We start from the raw sequence: 13,215 nt of genomic DNA on the forward strand, positions 1-13,215 counted from the left end.
CGACCTCAAATTCCAATGGCTTTCTACGCTTATCCGCGTAGGCTTTCTGACGGTCGCGTGCTGCCGCCATGCGTTGTCGTATCTGGGCTATCTTTTCTGTGGCGTCCACTACAATCTCTGGACCCGTAATCTGACTATCCCCCACCTCTGCCCAACAGAGAGGTGACCGGCATTTACGCCCGTACAATGCCTCGAATGGAGCGGCTTGAATGCTGGTATGGTAACTGTTATTGTAAGAAAACTCCACCAAAGGGAGGTGCTTTTCCCAGCCGTTGCCGAAATCGATGACGCATGCCCGAAGCATGTCTTCTAGTGTTTGGATCGTACGCTCAGACTGCCCATCCGTCTGAGGGTGATAAGCTGTGCTCATGTCTAATCGTGAGCCGAAAGATTTATGCATTGCTTGCCAAAGCTCTGACGTGAATCGTGCATCGCGATCCGAAATGATAGATGTGGGCACCCCGTGCCTCGAGACAACTTCTTTGAGATAGACGTCTGCGAGTGTGGAGAACTTGTCCGTTTCCTTAATCGGCAGGAAGTGTGCAGACTTAGTGAGTCGATCAACTATGACCCATATCGTATCGTTCCCACGCTGGGATCTAGGTAGGCCTGTAACGAAATCCATGGAAATTTCTTCCCATTTCCATTGTGGTATCTTAGGCTGCTGAAGTAGGCCAGCTGGTTTCTGATATTCAACCTTGACTCTCGCACAAGTCAAGCACTTTCCAACGTACGTAGCGATGTGGGCCTTCATACTAGGCCACCAATAAGTAGTGCTGATATCGTGGTACATTTTATCCGACCCTGGATGTACCGAGTAGCGAGACTTGTGTGCTTCATCCATTACAAGTTCGCGTAAACCGCCATAGAGTGGGACCCAAATCCGGCCCGTTACATAGTAGGCGCCGTCTGCCTTCTGTTCCATTTGCTGTCGTGAGCCGCGTAAGGCTTCAGCCTTGACGTTTTCAGGCTTCAGTGCTTCTACCTGAGCATTTCGTATCTGTGCAGGAAGGCTAGACTGAATCGTTAGCTGTAGCGCTCGCACGCGCCGTGGTAAAGTGTCCTTTCGACTAAGGGCATCAGCCACAACATTGGCTTTGCCTGGATGATACTTGATAGCGCATTCGTAGTCATTAAGTAACTCAACCCATCGTCGTTGACGCATATTCAAATCCTTCTGCTTAAGAATATGCTCGAGACTCCTGTGATCGGTGTAAATCGTGCACCTGGTACCGTACAGGTAGTGTCGCCATATCTTAAGCGCAAAAACAACAGCTCCCAGCTCTAAATCGTGCGTCGTGTAGTTCCGTTCGTGAACCTTGAGTTGACGAGAGGCGTAAGCAATAACCTTGTCGCGCTGCATTAACACACATCCCAATCCCCGAATGGATGCATCACAATATACTACGAAATCTTCTGTGCCCTCTGGCAAAGAAAGGATAGGTGCACTGCAAAGTCTATCCTTTAGGTGCTGAAAAGCAGTCTCCTGGGGCTCTCCCCAGCGATAGGTAACACCCTTCTGTGTCAGTAGCGTAAGCGGCTGAGCAATCTTCGAAAAGTCTCTAATAAATCGTCGGTAGTAACCTGCCAGACCCAAGAATTGACGTATCTCTGTCGGTGTACGCGGTGCAGGCCAGTTCCTGATCGAATCTACCTTGGATGGATCGACATGGATCCCATCCTTGTTCACTACATGGCCTAAGAAGTGGACTTCACGAAGCCAGAAGTCGCATTTAGAAAGCTTGGCGTACAACTGTTCCTTCCGAAGGAGTTCCAAAATCAGGCGAAGATGCTGCTCGTGTTCCTCCTGACTCTTGGAGTAGATCAGAATGTCGTCGATGAAAACAATGACGAACTTGTCGAGATAGGGTTTGCACACCCTGTTCATAAGATCCATAAATACAGCAGACGCGTTCGTTAACCCGAATGGCATGACAAGAAACTCGTAGTGACCGTAACGAGTTCTGAAAGCTGTCTTGGAGACGTCCTCATCCCGGACTCTCAGCTGATGATAACCAGACCTCAAGTCTATCTTCGAGTAGTAGCACGACCCTTGCAACTGGTCGAATAAGTCGTCAATGCGTGGAAGAGGATAACGGTTCTTCACCGTCACCTTGTTGAGTTCACGGTAGTCTATGCACATCCTGAACGTACCGTCTTTCTTTTTCACAAAAAGTACTGGAGCTCCCCAAGGCGAAGAGCTTGGTCGTATGAAACCCTTTTCCAAGAGTTCCTGCAGTTGCTTTGACAGTTCCTCCAATTCCGATGGAGCTAGACGATATGGTGCGCGAGCTATGGGTGCTGCTCCTGGAGCGAGCTCGATTTGAAATTCGACCTGACGATGAGGCGGTAAGCCAGGCAAGTCTTCAGGAAACACCTGAGGGTAATCACGTACAATTGGAATATCCTCCAATTTCTTTTCCTTTGCTGATGCGTCTGTAACGAGAGCCAAAATAGCTGTGTGACCTTTACGTAAGCACTTCTGAGCCTTCAAGAAAGAGATGATGCCAACCACAGCACCACTCTTGTCGCCTTGAACTTCTAGAGGTTCCTGACCAGAACGAGGAATGCGAATAACCTTTTCGCTGCATAAGATTTCTGCCTGGTGTTGGGAAAGCCAATCCATCCCAATCACGACGTCGAAACTACCCAAAACTATGGGAATGAGATCAATAGAGAAGGCTTGACCAGCAAGGATAAGATTACAACCCTGAACTACGTGCGTGGCTTCTAGACTTTTACCGTTAGCTAACTCTACTACATGTTTGGTGGGTAAAAGTGTTGGTGCACGTTTTAGCAGTTGACACATTTTCACAGACATATAGCTTGTATCCGCACCCGAATCAAACAAAACAGTAACGTAAATATTGTCGAGGAGAAACTTACCCATGACAACGTTGGGATCGTTCACTGCGTCGCCTCGACCTAGCACAAAAGCGCGACCACGGGCTTCATTGCCGTTGTTGTTGTTGTTTCCCCCGTTGTTATGCCCATTGCCGTGGTTGTTGTTGTTGTTGCGGTTCTGGTTCAATTGAGGGCAATCGCGTTTGAAGTGACCTTCAGCCCCACACTGGAAACATCCCCGGTTTCCACGCTGTGGCTGCTGCTGCTGCTGCTGGTTCTGTGGAGCTGGTTGCTGAGGCTGCTGATTCTGATTCGCAGGACGAGGGCTCCTGCAGTCTTTGGCCTCGTGACCCATTTTGAGGCACCGTTGACAGCGACCCTTGTTACATGGGCCGTGGTGATGCCTGTTACAGTTGTGGCACCTGGGTTGACTACCCTGATATCTCCTCTGTCTGTGACCACTAGAGGATTGCTGACTGGGACTCTGATAGTGATCGATCTTCTGCTGCTGAGCTTGTGGCTGAACAGATGCTGAACCTTTGCTGGAATCCCCATCCCATTTTCTTTTACTGTCACCAGACGTAGCAGGAGTAACTGAGGTGGTGACGTTAGCAGTAGCATTAACACGCTTGGGCAGTTTATTCTGATCCACTGCCTGATCAGTGATACGGTGAGCAAGGCGCTGGATTTCCTGGATGTTTTCGAGATTGGCCGACGTCACGTGGCTCTGAATTTCTGGCGCTAATCCTTTGAGATACAACTCAATGCGCTTGTATGGAGGGTCCACCATAGTAGGACACAGAACGGCCAGCTCATTAGACCGTTTAGTATACGCCTCGATTTCCGATCCAACCATTTTCAAATTATAGAGCTCATCCTCCAACTTATGAATATCCTCACGTGTACAGTACTCACGCTTGATGAGTTCCTTGAAATCGTTCCATGGGGTGGCGTTAGCAGCTGCCAACCCTAAAATCTGGACTTGGGCGTTCCACCAAGTCAATGCTATTCCTTCCAAAGTACCGGTGGCAAACTTGACCTTGCGAGCCTCAGGGCACTCGCACATCTCGAATACTGATTCTAGCTTCTCGAACCAGTGGAGGAGTCCAACCGCTCCTTCTGTGCCGCTGAATGAGTTTGGACGACAGTCCATGAAATTCTTGAAAGTGCAGACAGGCTGCTGCGCGTGTTGACCTATTGTGTACGAATAGGACGAAGTTAAATACGAGAGTTAATGTAGGATCTAAAGATCCTAGTGTGTGCCTACACTGCAGGATATACTACCTGCTTGAGCTGCTGCAACTGCCGCAGCAACTTGAGCTTGAACAAGAGCCTCTAGCTGGGCTTGTGTCATGTTGATTCGTCCAGACATGATCTTCATAGTAACAAGTAGCATACGTAAGAATGGTTCGCGAGTAGGGCGATGACAGAAAAGCGTAGGCATATAGGTATTTTCATGTAATCAAAGTATGTGTATCTATGCGTAACGCGAGCAAAGTTCTAAGCAGTTCTAGCAAACAGGCAATAAACATAAACCTTATAACCTAGGATGTCGAGTCTTGCACGTGGAGCGAAGCGTCGTTGTGGATCATTGAGAGCACTGTACTGGTTATAGTCCGGTTTTAATAAAAACGTTTTCCCATATTAAAACCAAGTTCTCTATAACCAATGGCTCTGATACCAATCTGTCACACCCCCAAAATCCACCCGCGGAATACCACCGCTTGGGAGCGTGACCGACCAGGATCAAGCCATCAATCATATCAAACCATAGCAATTAATAATAGAAGTAGTTAATATAAGTCACCATGACATGATTGATGTTTCAAAAACCAAACACTGTTTCAAGTAGCGGAAGCATAGTAAAGTAAATCCAAATAGTTATACGAGTTATGAGTTCAACATCATTAACGATCCATCTGCCCACAACGACCTGCTCTTCCCTGTGCAAGCTCCAAGTATACCTAAGGTCCTGCAAGGCATGCAGCAAATAATCAACAAACTAGTTGAGCGAGTTCACAGAAAGTAAGTTCATAGTGTAATGCATAAGTATAGCTAGTGGGGGCTTCCCATACTAGTGTGTAATAAAGGTGGGGGCTTCCCATGTTCATCCTGGTTAATGAGGGCTTCTCATTAACGGTACTTACTAGACTAACTTCCGACCATGTGTTCTTCTTTACCGAGAACAGGAAAACGTACAGGGTCACGTAGGCTTTACGTGACGTGCCCTTCCCCGAGGACAGTGGTACGCGTGGGGGCTACGTAGGCTTTACGCAGCGTGGCCTTCCGACCTGGAAGCCAGTAGATGGTATTGGGTTACGTAGGTTTTACGTAACGTGTCCTTCCCGTCCCGGGAGACATATGGCAAATATACTGGGTTACGTAGGCTTTACGTAACGTGTCCTGTCTAACCTGAGGACGATGGTCTATAGTCTGGTATATGCGTAAGTACGAGTATCTCCTTTTACAATAACATATCCAACCCAATTCCCAACCCGGGAATCCCATGCCTTGGCTGTGTGAACTCACCTTGGTTTGCTCGGCAGATACACAGAAAGTACAAGTAGCAAGTAAATGGTCACTCACGTCCTATCATGGTTATTATACTAGTCAGGTTCGTATATAGCACGTATATAGTAATCACGTATAGTCATGGCAAACATGTACGCACGTAAGCAGATAAGACATAGCATGTGAGGATCCAATTGTTCTAAGTCCAATCATACCCGACCCAATGACCTAAGCAGCCCAATAACAAAACAGTTCAGATTCTCAATCGGCCCAAATAGCAACACATACAAGTCCATTAGCAAAACAGTCCACAATTTAAATCGTTGGGCTCAATAGATTGGGCCCGTGACAGTGAAGGCCCAACAGTGTGCGTGTAAACGATGGTCTCGAGTCGCAACGGAGATCTCGAGTCGCAACCGGAGATTACGAGTCGCAACAGCTGGTTGCGAGTCGCAATGGAGATCTCGGTTCATCATGGTCTGGTTACGAGTCACAACGGGACTCGCAACCGTGGTTTCGGCTGGTGCTGTTTGTGGTCTCGAGTCGAGACGGGGAGGTTTCGACTCGCAATCTGAGTCGCAACCGGCTGTGTAACTGGTTTCCATAATTCCTGCATTGACTTATCCGTGATTTCAGCTAACAGTTTGGTCAGTTTCGGTAACAGATCAATTAACATAATTTTCAACAATCATTTAGCATGATATCGATCAAACAGAACAATTGCAACACAAATTCATAAGAACCCTAATAATCCCACTTATGAACAATAACAATATTCATAACACTCAATCACATTATGATCCGATTTCATGAATGTTAACTCGAATTGCATAACTACACAGCCAATCAACAAGACATTATCATTAACATCATCAACAACAAATCCGATTATATAACCTGTCCGGCCGATTAACAAACATCACTATAATAAGTACTCGCATCCAACATCAACAACCAATCAATTTTACTAACATACGCCCTAGTTACATCGCATAACAGAATGATAGCAATCATGGCATCACATATAATCGAACATGAATTCAAACAAACATACTAACCGGTTACAAGTAACGAGATGTGATCCGAACAAGAGGGTGATCGGATGGCCTTGTGCCGTCGGTTCCTAAACAAGCCGAGAGAGAGAGACGAGATAGAGGAGCTAGGGTTATGTGTGTGTTTCCTTGTGTTGTAACAAATGAGAGGAAAACAAGACCCTTAGTTTTGGTATAGTGGTTGCGAGTGGGGAGTGGGCCGAGCCCACTCGGTTACCTAATGGACCGAATGTAAGATGTAAAGCCCAAAGGCTTGTGTGACCGGTTATCGTGTGCAGTTTGGGTTCGGTTCAATTAACATACAAATATATATCACACAATACACATAACGACATCTCATAAATCACGTAATATTCATTAGCTCAAAATGTGACATAAACACGTAACGTTACATCAAGCAAGCCTAAAGTTCGAGTTGTCACATTTTCCAAAAGTGGAAAGCTTGACAAGGACAGCCCTATTTATAGGCTTCCAAAAGTGGAAAGGGGTTAGCTGATCGAACAGCATCCCTGATCGAGCGGCTGCCCGATCGAACAGCCTGTTCGATCGGCTAGCCTGTTCGATCAGATTGCCCTGTCCGATCGGCTTGTCTGGTTTTGAGTGTTTCGCGACGATTTTTGATATTTCGATTTCGATAGATTGAAGAGTAGGGTAGGATAGAGTTTCTATTCAAATTACTTTCAATCCCAACTACTATATCTGACATACAAGCATCCTTACAACCTATTTTCAAAGTTGGTTTCGATTGTGTTTGATTATCCTTCGAGTCTCGATTGATTTGATTGATTCACCACACCTTTTAACATAAAAGTAACATGCACAAGTAACACTTAAGGCACACACACACGTATAAAAGCATTAAAATTATCCACACTTGAGTTCGATGATTGATTTGATTAGCTTGATTATTGATTGACTAGCTTTATTGCATTGTTACTTCCTATCATTCACAGTCGGTCGTTGATTCACAGTTCGATTATCGGCCGATTAGTTTGATTATACAACACTTACTCCACATAATATGAAAATCAAAATGAAACTAAAATAAAATTAATCTTTATTGATCTTTAATTCCAATAACAGTCAACTCTTGACTTTGACTTTGACTTTTGGGAAAACACGGGGTGTTACAGTCTCCCCTCCTTTAGGGAATTTCGTCCCGAAATTAGGCCGAGAACCGTACATCGCCGTGTGATTTTACCAATTTGATGCTTCAGATCTATCTGAACAACTGCGGGTACTTGGCCTTCATGTCACTTTCGAGTTCCCAAGTGAACTCCGCGCCTCGTTTGCCCTCCCATCGTACTTTTACAATAGGAATGCGAGAGCGTCTGAGTTGCTTGGTCTGTCGGTCCATGATTTCGACAGGCTTTTCCACGAAGTGTAGCGTCTCATTGACCTGAAGATCGTCGAGTGGTATTATTGCGTCGTGGTCGGCTACGCATTTTCGAAGGTTTGAAATATGGAAAGTCGGGTGGACATTGCTGAGTTCCTCCGGTAATTCGAGTTTGTAGGCAGCTTTACCGATCCTTTCCAGAATCTTAAAAGGTCCAACAAATCGAGGCGCAAGTTTCCCTCTTTTGCCGAATCGGACTACTCCCTTCCAAGGTGATACCTTTAGGAGTACGTAGTCGCCAACTGCAAATTCGCGGGGCTTGCGTCGTTTATCGGCGTACATCTTTTGTCTGTCCCGGGCCTTCACCAAATTTTCCCTTATCTGGTGGATCTTGTCAGTCGTTTCTTGCAGAATCTCGGGCCCAGTCAATTGTGAATGACCGACCTCGTGCCATACAATAGGCGAGCGACATCTCCTACCATACAAGGCTTCGAAAGGTGCCATTTCGATGCTGGAGTGATAGCTATTATTGTACGAAAATTCGACCAACGGTAGGTGTTTGCTCCAACTACCACCAAAATCGATAACACACGCACGGAGCATGTCTTCAATAGTACGAATCGTTCTTTCAGTCTGCCCGTCGGTTTGCGGGTGGAATGCGGTACTCAAATTCAGCGTCGTACCAAGAGCTGCTTGAAAAGTTTCCCACAATCTTGATGTAAACCGGGCATCGCGATCAGAAATGATGTCTCGAGGCGTACCATGATTCTTAATGATCTCGTCGGTGTAGATTTGGGCTAACTTGGCCACCTTATAGTCTTCTCGTATTGGCAGAAAGTGGGCTGATTTGGTTAGACGGTCGACTATAACCCAAATACTGTCGTGACCTGATGGCGTGGTCGGAAGCTTAGTTATGAAATCCATAGCTATGCTTTCCCACTTCCATACGGGTATCGGCGGTTGTTCGAGTAAGCCTGAAGGTCTTTGGTGTTCAGCCTTGACTCTTGCACAAGTTAAACAGCTACCAACATATAGAGCAATATCCCTTTTCATCCCAGGCCACCAGTACTTGTAGCGAAGGTCCTGGTACATTTTGTCCGCACCGGGATGAATGGAATATCGGGATTTGTGGGCTTCGTTCATGATGATCTTTCGCAAATCTGTCCTCCTCGGAACCCAGATTCGGTCCAGATAATAGAATATCCCGTTGGCTTTGCTCACGAGCTGAGTTCCATCGTGATAGATTCGTTTTTTTCTTCAATGTACGCTCGTTAAAGCAAGCGTGTTGTGCTTCGCGGATGAGAGCTTCGAGGTTATACTGAGCCTGGATGTTTCGAACACCTATCACGTAATTCTTTCTGCTGAGGGCGTCTGCAACTACATTCGCCTTGCCTGGGTGATAACGGATCTCACAGTCGTAATCGTTGAGAAGTTCTACCCATCGGCGTTGACGCATATTGAGTTCTCTCTGGTTAAAGATATGTTGTAGGCTCTTGTGATCGGTGAAGATCGTACACCTTGTACCATACAGGTAGTGTCGCCAAATCTTTAAGGCAAAGACAACTGCGCCTAGCTCAAGGTCATGGGTTGTATAGTTCTTCTCGTGGATTTTGAGCTGTCGAGATGCGTAAGCTATAACCTTGTCTCGTTGCATGAGAACACAGCCAAGTCCAAGGTTTGAAGCATCACAATAGACAACGAAGTCACCGCTTCCGTCCGGCAGGGTAAGAACTGGTGCATGGCACAGCATGTGTTTGAGGGTTTGGAAAGCAGTCTCCTGCGCGGTTCCCCACACAAAAGGCTTGTCTTTATGAGTAAGGGAGGTAAGCGGTACAGCAATCTTTGAGAACCCTTCGATGAATCGCCGGTAGTAACCGGCTAATCCGAGAAAAGAGCGAACTTCTGACGGATTCTTTGGCGTAACCCATCCCTTGACTGCCTCAATCTTTACAGGATCAACGTGTATACCCCGACTATTCACAATGTGACCCAGAAATTGAACTTCCTCCAACCAGAACTCACACTTGGAGAATTTGGCGTAGAGTTGGTTTCCCTGAAGCAACTCGAGAACCAATCGCAAATGCTGCGCATGTTCGGCCCTCGATCTGGAATAGATCAGGACATCGTCGATAAATACAATGACGAAATGGTCTAAGAATGGTTTACACACGCGATTCATCAGATCCATGAAGACCGCGGGTGCGTTGGTCAAACCAAAAGGCATGACAACAAATTCGTAGTGGCCGTATCGGGTTCGAAAAGCGGTTTTGGGTATGTCTTCCTCTTGAATCCGCAACTGATGGTAGCCTGAACGTAGATCAATCTTGGAGAAACACTGAGCACCTTGTAATTGGTCAAACAGATCATCGATTCTTGGTAAGGGGTATCGGTTCTTGATGGTCAGCTTGTTCAATTCCCGGTAATCGATGCACATTCGGAACGACCCGTCCTTCTTTTTGACGAAAAGGACTGGTGCGCCCCATGGAGAAGTGCTCGGGCGAATGAAGCCTTTTTCAAGTAACTCTTGGAGTTGGTTTGAGAGTTCTCGCAGCTCAGATGGAGCGAGTCGATACGGAGCTTTGGCCACTGGGTTGGCTCCTGGAATAAGGTCGATTCGAAAGTCGATATCACGACTTGGAGGTAATCCAGGGAGATCATCAGGGAACACCTGAGGAAATTCTCGGACAACGGGAACATCCTTGACTTCAACTTTCCTTTTCTTGTCCGTCTCTGCTACAACAATGTTGGCCAAGAAGGCTCGATATTCCTTGCGGAGATATTTGCGAGCTTGAAGACATGACATGAGCTTGAGATCTTTTGCAGTAGTTTCACCATAAACACATAGAATATCACTACTAGCTAGCACAAAACGAATCATCTTATCGGAACACACAACTTCAGCATGGTTTTCACGAAGAAAGTCCATGCCTACTATGACATCGAAACTTCCGAGCTGCATTGGAATGAGATTAATCGGGAATATATGATTGTTGAGCTCGAGAGTACAATCACGGAGCACAGAATTGACAGCAATGGTTCTTCCGGTAGCGACTTCTACTTCGAAGGGTGACGAAAGATAAGAGCGCTTACGTCTAAGAAGCTTCTCAAATTCAAACGACACAAAGCAGTTATCGGCTCCAGTATCAAACAAACATGATGCATATATACCATTCACAAGGAACGTACCATTGACCACGTTGTTATCAGCTTGAGCCTGGCGTGCGTTGATGTTGAAAGTTCTGGCGTGAGCGGTTTGTTGTTGAGGCTGTTGTTGTTGTTGCTGGGGTTGTTGGGCTTCTTGTTTCACCACTCTGTTCGGGCACCGGTTTGCGAAGTGGTTAGGGTCACCACATGCAAAGCAGGTCCGAACATTGTTTGCCGGGGCCTGTGCAGCTTGAGGAGCTTGAGGAGCAGGTAGCAGGGCTTGGTTAACAGCGGCTTGAGCTTGCGTTTGACGAGGAGCATAGCGGCAATTCGCAGTGAAATGCCCGTAAACGTTGCAGTGGGCACAGTAACGGCAGGCCACACCCACCGGGTGATGATAAGAACATGTAGCACAGAGTGGGTGGGGGCCGGTGTACGCACGCTTAGCCGGCGGCGCATTGATCACTGGCGCAGTGCGCTGTGGTTGTTGCTGTTGTGGCTGTACTGACTGAAGAGGAGCAGCATTGGTTGCGGCGGCGCAACTCTTGTTCTTCTTTCTTCTTCTCGAGGACTTGGAGGCTTGAGCAGTAGGGTTGTCGGTTGATGCGGCAGTCACTTGATGCAACGACTTGGATGGCTTATCCCAGACACCAGCCTTAACTCGCTTGTCGTTAATCTCGGCAGCGAGTAGGTAGGTTTCCTCGATTGATGCGGGTTTGGCGGCGAACACGAAATCTGCAACACAATCCGGAAGAGCACGGATGTATTTCTTGATGGTCATCTCGGGAGTCTTGACCTGGTCTGGACAGATAATGCTCAGTTGTTTGAAACGGGCGGTGAGACCAGCGTTGTCGCCCTCCTTCTGCTTGATGGTCCAGAACTCATCCTCCAACTTTTGGCGTTCGTGGGGAGGACAGAACTCGTCCAGCATGATAGCCTTCAGTTCCTCCCACGTCAGCTCGTAGGCAGCGTCGTTCCCGCGCTTATTCCTTTCGGCTGTCCACCAGTCCAATGCCCGCGACTGGAAGACACCGGTAGCATTGAGAGTTCGAAGATGATCCGGGCATCCGCTTTGACGAAGGGTAACTTCCACAGAGTCAAACCAGTGAAATAAGCCTGTAGGGCCCTCTTCACCGGTGAACTCCTTCGGTCCACACGCCTTAAATTGCTTGAAACTGAACGGGGCTTTGCTGGACTCAGTGAGGGTTCGGGATTCTTCCGACGACTTGCTGGTGTTTTCGTACACCTCACTGACAGCTTTCGCTACAGACCTTGAGATGAGCTTGGCGAGACGTCGGTCTCTCTTTTCCTGACGGGAAAGGTTTTGGCGAGTTCTTGATGATGACGACATGGTCTGCAATAGACATCGCCATAGGGCTCAACACAACGAATTCGAATCTCACTCGTCTTAGTTTACTAAAGCTTAGAATCACGTCGCATCTCACGTCACGTAACACATATAAACACATAAGCACATAATCATAGAGGCACATAAGCACAGAAGCAATTAGAGCACATAAGCAATTAAGCAAATAGAGCACTTAATTTCCTAAACACGTACGCACTTTTATCACAGAGGCTGTCAGAAAACAGAAACCTATAACCACAAGTCGAGTGTCGTTTGTTTTGCATATCGGATAGCATCACATTGTATCGTTTAACTTAGTCGTATAGCGTAGCATAGCACACTGGTTTCGTTTAGATCACATCAACAGGGATTTGAATCGAGATAGGATAGCAACAAAAAGTCACGCAGATTGATAACAAATGGAGCAATCAACGAATCTTAAAACACGTAAACAGGTAGATCATATAAAATCAACGAAGCAACACGCAAAATCGGAAAATGGATTGTCTGCGGCTACTAGACTTTGACTAACCATGGCAATTTAACTATTCACAGTTGACTTGTCGTCACTTTCGACTCTAGGGAAACATGTTTCTGCCTCGATTCTTGGGCATTATGCATGCGCATTCTAGGCCATACTCGTGAGTTCAGGTCGTTGGAGTCCGTCAATTGCCTTGGCGAGATAAAATAAAGTTGGAATAACTGCCAAGGTTAGGGTTTCACCCCTAGCTCAGAAATTTCTTCCTTGTTTTAAGAAAATTTAGAGGAAAGTTTTCATCAAATTACGGGTTTCAGCCCTGATTTGGTATAATTCTCCCCCGTTTGTTGATAGAAATTTGCACAAAGTAATTGGCAAAATTTGTAATTTAGGCAGGAATTCGCGGGTTTCACTCCTAATCCCGTCCAAATTACGAAATTTGGCTCGGAGTTCGGATGTAATGATAGAATAGAAGGAAACAACATAAAATAAGCACATAAAC

The sequence above is a fragment of the Helianthus annuus genome, chromosome 7 (assembly GCF_002127325.2).
Source record: "Helianthus annuus cultivar XRQ/B chromosome 7, HanXRQr2.0-SUNRISE, whole genome shotgun sequence".
Taxonomy (NCBI): domain Eukaryota; kingdom Viridiplantae; phylum Streptophyta; class Magnoliopsida; order Asterales; family Asteraceae; genus Helianthus; species Helianthus annuus.